Source organism: Protomyctophum parallelum (genome assembly GCF_964188405.1).
Source record: "Protomyctophum parallelum genome assembly, chromosome: 2".
NCBI lineage: Eukaryota > Metazoa > Chordata > Actinopteri > Myctophiformes > Myctophidae > Protomyctophum > Protomyctophum parallelum.
The window spans coordinates 8,435,759-8,445,758 of NC_139699.1; positions in this window are offsets into that span (position 1 = coordinate 8,435,759).

Consider the following 10,000-nt stretch of genomic DNA (forward strand, 5'->3'; position numbering starts at 1 on the left):
AGCCCTATGCTTTTATTATTATTATTATTATTATTATTATTATGCTTTTCTGGGCATTGAGGGGCAGAACTATTTAGCGCCGGAAACTGACTTCCTATTGGTTCAGCAACCTATAATCCCACCTCCTCTACCACCGCTCCCCTCCTCCTCCTCCCCTCCCCTCCCCAGTAGAACGCAGCGGAGAACACTGACGTCACCAAATTTGGAGCGACGCCCCTCTGCACTGTTATTGGTCTATCGAAATACAAGGTTCACTCCCACTCCTATGCCACGTTTCCTGCTGGGCTCGCCCTAGCCTCGGTCCCAGGCTTACTCATCTGCAAAGAGAAAAGCCTGGTCACAACCTAAGACAGAAACACTATCGGCGGAAGTTTCGGTCCGGAACATCCGTCAGAGTTATTTCCCCCGGATACAATATTTTCCCGACCAATCACAACACTTATTTCATTCACGGTGAATGTAAACTGATTTGTAAAGCATTAACCGCATTTCCTTGAGCGGTACTTCCGCCCCCCCCCCCCAAAAAAATGAGCGTCTACAACTCCTGCCGCTAGGGTCCATCCTCAGAAAACATGGCATTTCGTTCCATTTCTATGCTGATGACAGTCAGATCTATGTTCCCCTAAAGAATAAAGACGCTGATCCTAAAGCTCTTCTCTCTTGCCTGGATGACATTAAAGCCTGGATGGCCCTAAGCTTTCTAAGCTTCAATGACAAGAAAACTGAGGTGGTGGTGTTTGCCCCAAATGGTTCTGGTAACCCCCCTCCCTTTGATCTAGGCCCCCTGGCACAGTTTGTGAAGCCAACAGTCTCCAACCTAGGTTTTAAAATGGACAACGACTTTAAGCTAGATCACCAAATTAGCTCAGTGGTGAAGTCTAGCTTTTTTCATTTGCGACAACTGGCAAAGGTAAAACCCTTTTTAACCACTCAGCACCTTGAGACAGTAATCCATGCCTTTATTACATCTCGGCTGGATTACTGTAACGCCCTCTACCTTGGAGCCAGTCAGTCTTCCCTTGCTCGGCTCCAGTTAATTCAGAACGCGGCTGCCCGACTACTAACTGGCACGCGTAAGAGAGAGCATATAACTCCCATCCTCGCCTCTCTCCACTGGCTGCCAGTGAACTTTAGAATCCAGTTCAAGGTTCTGCTTTTTACTTTTAAAGCTTTAAGTGGTCTCGCCCCTCCATACCTCTCTGAGCTCCTCCACCCCATACTCTCCCGCCCGCTCCCTCAGGTCAGCTGACCTGATGCTGCTAGAGGTCCTGAGGGCGAAGCGGAAGCTTAGAGGGGACAGAGCTTTTTCAATCGCTGCCCCCAAGCTCTGGAACGACCTTCCCCTGCAACTTAGGCTGCAACTGGCCATTTTTAAAACCTCACTGAAAACGCACTTTTATTCTTTGGCTTTTAACACAGCATGAGACCTCTGTTCCTGAACTTGCTTCCCCCCCCTCCTTTTCTTGTTTTGTGTGTTGTCTTTGTATTCTGTGTTTTTAGTCTATGTGTTTACTTACTGTTTTACCTATGTACTGTACAGCACTTTGTGGCAGCTATGGTTGTTTTAAATGTGCTATATAAATAAAGTTGAGTTGAGTTGAGTTGAGTCTTGCCCAGCGTGGGCTTGCCCAGATTTTTTGTTCTGAGGATATGTCAACATTAATTCTAAATTATTTGGAGCATGACTGGAATTCATCACCGCAGGTACCAGAGTGAAGGTGTACTGTATTGAAATCACATGGAACCAGACCAACACGTGTCAATGATGTCTTGATTGGCAGTGTTGATTTTGACAGAAAATTTAGATTTTCCTGAGCAAAACCAAACATAAAATGATTTGTCTTTTAGTTCTACTGGATCTCTTCTTCACTAGTATCTCCCTAACATTATCTGGTTTTTATTTGTCGACAAAATGTTAATAATATATTTTGTCTTAGTTTTTATTTCGTTTTCGTCAGTGAAAAAAAAGGTAGTCAATGAACATTTTTTCATCATAGTTTTAGTCGACAAAATCAACACTGAAAGAAAGGCACTAAACACTTAATTATAACTGCTGTGATGGGGCTTCAAAGGCCATAGTTTAACAGGGCTATACTGTGATGATCTCAGGAGTCCAAGAAGACCAATGAACGAAACCCGCTATGCGATCAGCTCTCGGTTTGTGTAACGTCCTAACGGCTCACTTCTATTTTTCACAGACCAGAAATAACGTGACGTTCACTTTCTGGTGTGTACCTGAACAGAAGGTGTTACTCGAGGTAATAGAGAAGACCCCAGCATATGGCATTCAGATTGTTGATGTCATTGTGTTGTTTTGTCTCCAGAGATGGATTCTTTTATTCATGTGTCAATTTGATCTTCAACATGGCAGGCAGTGCTTTTAGGCTCAGGTTTTCTGTCTATCTGCAAGACATTGTCATTGGTTGAATTTTGTTCCCTTTGTGTTCTGTTTTGTCTTTTGACAATCTTTGTGAAATGGAACTGTCGATGTCTTTGAAGGTGTCATTTGCTTTCAACAGCTTTCATTAAATTCACTTTGATGACAGCAGTACGTGAGATTCTGATCGCTAACTAGAGATGCATTTCTTGGCACTGTCCGTGTATTTGCCCATGTATGTTCATATTCTAAGAACATATACATATAATTGTATACATTGTTTATTTTTCACTGGTGAGTTTCCTTCACCAATCTAATTTCTAGACATGACAAACAAGCGCACACATGACTGTGGTTCCTCACTACTTGTTCTGTTTGCTCATGCATTGGCCTGCCACACACACACACACACACACACCCTCTCCCCCTCACCCCGTCTTTATCCCGGGATTAAAGCCAGCCATTTGACACAAGATGGACGCGGTGGACAGACTGAACCCAGGGGATGCAGCCGCGGGGTTGCATATGAGCCGTCCGTTTACCGGGAGGGCCATTTACATTTCTCCCCGTGCGTTCCCTCTGACAGCGACACAATTTCCTGTTCCGTCTGGTGAGCTTTCTGACTGCGAGCTTCGGGACTGAAATGTAATCTGCAGGGGGGCCAATGGCAACGCTCAGCCTCCCATGAGTATTTCTCTCTCCAAAACCTTGAACTCTGCTCCGGTAATCTTTTATTCCGGGCGGGGGGCTGGCTGCATTTTATTTATTTATTTTGCCTGAGAAAGGATAGCCCACTCCAGATCGGACTTCTAATATCCTCTCCATAAGATTACTCCGCTGTATAGGACCCTGCTTGGATTATTATTCCCCACCTCTCCAGGCTATTCAGATTGCTGGCTACTTGTTTACCTTCCGTCTCTCCGTCTTCTGTCTGTCTGTCTTTGAGAGTGAGGAAGTGTTTTCACTAGCATATGAGTTTTTTATATATTTATATTCATGCATGAGTGGGGAGTAGAGAGAGAGAGAGAGAGAGAGAGAGAGAGAGAGATTGAAGGCATGATGTGTGTATGTGAATGTGTCCATGTATACGGGGACATGTATTTGAGGTCATGTTGATTTCTCAGGGGACAGACTCTCTGCAGGCTCATAGTTGCGTGTGGGGACTCAGTCTCTCTCCTGCCACAGTGATTTATGCTTAGACAACAGATCATGCTAACAGGCACGACTCACATGCTAACACTGACAATGTACATATGATGTATGTACCACTGGGTGTACGTCGTGACAGCGAGTGGCACATTTTAAATAAGCAGGCACCCCATAGACGTGCTCAACACGAGCAGACAAAGCAATGACTTTCTTTGCGGTTTATGTGCTGCTAACGTGGACATTTTTTTGAAATACGAGGAGGGGTGGCGGGGGTGGGTGAGTCTAAGCCCAGTCGAATGTGTACACGTCCCGCTTTGGTCAAACATTGATGTCGCCGTTATGGTTATGTCAATATGAAAATAATATAAATGTTTAAGACCATATAGCATCAGTGATCGATACGCAAGGCGGCAAGCATCCGATGAGATTGTAAAAGAGAACGGCAAAAAGCCCGACACATTGCCCCGCTGTGTCCTCGCCGTCCCCACAGAGAGTTTTACGATGCCGTGACCTTTGTGAGCCTGTCGAAGACACACGCCCGTCTCCACTCCCTATAGCTCGGTCGGTGCCACTAGGACATATTACATCTAGATAGGACCGCTGTATTAAGTAGGGAGCCTGTCTCATGCTACATGTAGATAACCTTGTGTTATTAGCTCCCTGATGGCCAATCAATACGCCACTTCCTAGCTTGCTGAAGATGAACCAAGTCCCTCACCTAGATAATCATCTCTCACTCGTCTGACGCCCAATAATTGGGAGACTCTCAATCCCAGCCTAGTTGACAAGGGCGGTTTGCATATAAAAAACACTGCTAACAGCCTATCATTCTAAATAGGGGAGAATAAATATGCATATATATGAATATATATAATATTTTGAGATAATTGAGCTGGGATACAACACGACGCCAGAGGAGTTTGTGTTGATAAAGAGAAGCTGGGGGTGTCTGATTATTGTGATGCCGTGCGTAGTGAGTGAATGGTGGTGCGTTGGGGCGGAGTTGGATCCCAGGTGACGGCGTCTCGGCGGAGCCCATGAGGCATCATCTTCCTGTCGGGCGGCTCCTCCCCCAGCGGACGGGCCTGACATGGATGATGAGGACGCTGATGATGTTCCAACGTCAGGGAAAAAAAGAGAACAACATATAAATATCCCTGTCCATCTGCGCTAACCCCACCCCCACCATCTCTCTCTCTCTCTCTCTCTCTCTCTCTCTGTGTACATCATGCACATCACCAAACTCTAAAGTTATGACACTTGTTTGTGCAGTTATAACTATACTTTGCCTTAATTCCTGGCTTTGAATCAGTCAATCGATCTAATGAAGAGGTAAACACCTTCACTGGTGTGAAACGTATTCCATTAAAGGTGGACGATCAGGGTAATGTCACGCCATAAACTAACCCCGTATTTCGACCACGTTGTAGTGCAAGGTGCACAATGATTGTTCCTGCATACTTTGCCCCGTACATTTCTATAGAGTACAGCATGTTCAAAATGATCCTGCACACTGGACAACGTAATGTGGTAATGGTAAAGGGTGTGCGTGGGTTTGTGCACGTGCAGACATGCACACTCACATGTCTGTGTGCGTACATTGATAGTTATTTGGATTCCGCTGTGTTATAGTTAAATATATCATGCCACTCCCCACTCTTGAATATAAATGATGTGCTCGAGCTCTGAGTTGTTTTTTGTTATGTCTTATTTTATTTGTATATTTCTTTGTACTGTACATCCTTGCAGAGTAGTCCCCACACTTGTACTGACCCCTGCTGTCTAGACTGGAGTTTGTAAAAGGTCACCATGTGGTTCTCTGTGGAGACGCATGGCCCTGTTGTCTCAGACAGTGCATGGCTGGTAGGGTAGAACTTAAGATATAGCTGTCATCTCTCTGTCTCTGCCTCCCATGGTGGTGCTGAGGGCACTCCTGTTTGTGCCACTCTTACAAGGGCAACGTCAAACCAAGGCCTGTGCGTATGTGCGCATGCATGTGTGTGTGTGTGTGTGTGTGTGTGTGTGTGTGTGTGTGAAAGAAAGAAAGAAAGAAAGAAAGAAAGAAAGAAAGAAAGAAAGACAGACAGACAGACAGACAGACAGACAGACAGACAGACAGACAGACAGACAGACAGACAGACAGACAGACAGACAGACAGACAGACAGACAGACAGACAGACAGACAGACAGACAGACAGACAGACAGACAGACAGACAGAATATCATCCCGATCTAATGTCAAAATGCATGCAGATCACTGACAAAAGTGGAAGTGGCAGAGCTTGAGATTCTAGATGGAAGAGAGGTTGTGGAGGTTGCGAGGGCTCGGGGGCTGACAGCCTGCAGAGTGCCCGTCCAGGGAGTGTTTTTCTTGGGTCATGGCTGTGGCCAGGCACCGGGGGAGCTGGAGGGAGGCTCCAGCCTATAGTGAAGCTGGCTGTCAGAGTTGGATCAGTGGAGGAGGCAGTCGGCTTGGTTCTCAGGTTCAGCACGCGGCACTCAAGGGACCACTCGCACTGGGGCTGGCTGGAGCACAGAGGCTGTGGCCACTCACCTCTGTAATACAACACAAGCAGTTGCACACAGACACAGAGACAGCTAAACAAACAAATACACACATATATACGCAAAGCAAGAAGAAACACAAGGAAAAACATGCGGATGCGCAAGAATCTGCTTTGCTCACACCAAGAGAGAAGGCTGTGCACTACAGCATGCCTACGCATGCACACAAATGCTGGTGTGCCTCATATTACTGTATGTCACTATTTACTGTAGCTGTCATTCTGTTATATTCATTATGTAATCTCATCTTGCTACCGGAATTACGTGTTGTCACGTTCCGATTTTCTTGTGTTCCTTGGTTTTTAGTTAGTTAGTGTTTTACTTCTTTGTGTTACTGTGATTTTGGAGTATGTATTTTCCTTGTTTCATAGTTGCAGTTCTGCTTTACACTGTGAACCTTTATTTTGTAGTCTTGTTTTGTGCCTTCCTGTCTGCCCCTGTAGTTCTGTTCCTGTCTTGTCTCACTATAGTCCTGTGATTGGTCAGTGTTTCCACCTGTGTCCCCTTAGTTCCCCAGCCTATCCCAGTGTTGATTGTCAGTGTTGTGTTCACCTGTGTCTAGTTATCCCTTGTCTATTTATATGCCCTTGTGTGTTCAGTTCTCTGTCGATTCGTTGTTTGTAGTCGCTGTGTTCAGTCCTCTTTTTGAGCTAACATGTTACCAAGTATTAGTTTATTGTGTTTCCTCGTGCCAGTTCCCCGTTTCCCTGCATTGTTTAAATAAACCTGGATCTTGCACCTGAATTCTGCCTCCGTTGCTACTGTCTGCACTTGGGTCCCACACCTTCTCTGCCTGGCACCGTGACACGTGTACGTGGGGGTGGTTCCATATAGCGGGAGATGTAGTATTTTTTTCCGGTTCCGTATTATTCATTCATTGTATTGTGACGCTCGTGTGTGTGTGTGTGTGTACCACTGTACCTACTGTACGTTCCTCTGCACTGAAGACTGTGATTATTACTGCCATTCTGAAGTTAATGAAGATAATCGTTATATTCCTCGTCATATGAGTATTTCTTATTCCTGCACATGATGTACCACCAATAGTAGGATTACCATTCAATTTAGGTACACATATTTGTTTGTAACTGTCAGAGAAAATATATACTGTACTCAGAAATACAGCCGAAATGATGATCAACAATAAATTTGTTCATTCAGTAAAGCGGACTGAACACATGATTGATGATATGATGCATAACAATTGTAGAATTTAGGCATTTAGCAGATGCTCTTATTCAGAGCAACGTGCAAGGTAGGAGTGAGCAGCATGGATCCTAATGAATCAACAAGGGAATTATAATGCTATATGTATACATGCAAGTACAAACAAATGATAAGTACAGTAGATCTGTCTTACAATCTAACCTCGGTACCTATCATCTAAATAACCCATTCTGACCTGAGATCAGATTCTAAAAATGTCACAGTCGTTCTTCGATTTTTCAAAAATAGCAGACCTACAAGCTCGTATCGCGCCACTCGGTGGCGCGATATGAGCTTGTAGATCTGCTATTTTTCAATAGCTAAAGCTTAACATGATGCTAACACCAAAATGGGTGCCCGGTCAGAATGGGATAACATGTGCCATCTAAATTGTTAACAAGGAGAGAGTACAGACGCAAGGCTAAAAAACACTGTAAGTGTAATTTCATATATTACATTTTCAGACTATTGTTCCAAATATTTGTGAAATCAAACATTGTTAAATCACAGTTAAGACACAGCATCTGCACCCTCCCCCTGCCTTCATACACCTAAATAAATGTATACTCATGGCTAGAGAGTTCACTGTAAATATCAAATCAAAGTAATCTTTCGGCTCACATACTGTAGGCCTCACTCACACGTATAAGACACACGCAAGACACACTTGTGTCCTGTGTCTTCTGTTTGTTATGGCCGCCTCAATGCATTTCCAATGGGAGTCACATGGTTTGAAGAGACAACCTTAATTGTTGCATGGGGGGGAGGGCACTCGCGCACCACAAGGGCTGCACGCACGCACCACAGTTTACAGGGAACCGCAGCTCTATTGGAATGGATCTAAAAACTCTTACTGATAAAGCCTGATCAAATAACTCCAGAGATAATTATATACCGATTTGTGTGAGTTTTGAGCAAAAAAAAAAAGGTTTTGCAAATATTGTGAGAAAACATGACCATGCCCACCCAACGATTACATTCCTGGCATCTTTCTCATATTTTACCCGCAGTGTGCAACCGGAGTAGTTTAAATCATTACAGATTTTCAACAGAAGCAACAGATATTTATGACATGAGAATAATGGGCTACATCAGTAAACAATATCATATTTTGTAAGTGAAGACATACTGTATTCCAACTGTACACCGAGTCTGGTGGACATTTTGACTGCTATACCTCAGCACGGCCGTGTCATTAAACTGTCTAAGACAAATCAAATGTGATGGACAGTCACAGCCGTATATACCTGCCTCTCAGCACACACAGTACTCTCTCCCGGACCACAGCTCTCCACAGCTATTTTTATCCAAGGTGGTCTGTGTTTGCTGAAGAAAATACAGTCCATAGTTTTTGGACATATATTTCTTGCTTACTAACTAAAGTTGATTTGCTTCTTTTTCTTCATTTTGAAAGAACTAAACCATATACCACAAATAACACTTCCAACTTTTTTGGCAGATGAATACTGGCCTTTCTAATGGTCCATGTTGAATCTGTGGGTGCAGTATTTTTTAAGTAGATGTTAAAGAACTAGTGCGCCCCCCCCCTCTCCATCATATGCGCCAAAAGCCCTACCCTACACTCTAAGTCACACACACACACGCACGCACGCACCCACGCACGCACACGCACGCAGGCACACTCGCACGCACATATGTAATCTTTCATTATATGGTGGGGAAATAAGGCCAACAGGTTCATCAATAGAGCACTTGGTATATCTGCTGTGGAGAAGCACATCGGTTAAACATTTTCTCCTTCGTGAACCCGTCTCTGAGCTGCAGACAACATGTCTCCTCTTCAAACAACTGAAAGCTGCAGGGCCCTGTTTTGATGCACCCTCGCTGTGTGTGTGTGTGTGTGTGTGTGTGTGTGTGTGTGTGTGTGTGTGTGTGTGTGTGTGTGTGTGTGTGTGTGTGTGTGCGCGTGCGTGTGTGACAGCGTGCATGTGTGCGCATGCGCTAACAAGTGTTTGATTTAAGGGTACATTAATTATTTGGTTATATTTGTACACTCTTCAGGGCTAAATGAACACTCAGAATTTTCCTGTGTATACTGACTTTAAGAGCAACCCATTACAACTACAAAAGATTTAGTGCATGCACCATACAGTAGTTATTTGTGTGGGTGTGCGGGTGTGCGACGTGTGTAATAATGTTTGTCTGCATTTGAGTGCGCACACTTATTAAGCATGTGAATGTATCTGAATGGTTGTAAGTTTGGTGTGTGCATGTCTGCCTGTGTGCACATCCATACAGTGTGCGTGCGTGCGTGCGTGCGTGCCTGCCTGCGTGTGCGTGCGCTGCAGTGTGGCCGTCCACCCTACAGTGCACATGTTATTGACAGTAGTGACAGCATGTTGTTTATCAGGCCCGCGGGAGGCTGAGGCCTGTCTGGACGTCAGGTAGCAGACACACCACTGTGGAGTGATGAGACAATCACATGGAGGGAGAGAGAGACCTAGAGAGTGATGGTGAGATACAGAGAGAGAGAGAGAGAGAGGGTGGGTGGATGTCAGGGCCAGCATGCCAATGACAAAAGGCAGTCTGTCTCAGATGACACAAAACTATTGTGATGAGATAAGCTATAGAGTGCTGAAGTGTCCTGCTATTTTAAACACAACACAAACACGCATGCAGTATCTCTCTCTGCGTGTCTTACTCTCGTTATGGGACATTGCATTGACTTATTGTCTTACAGT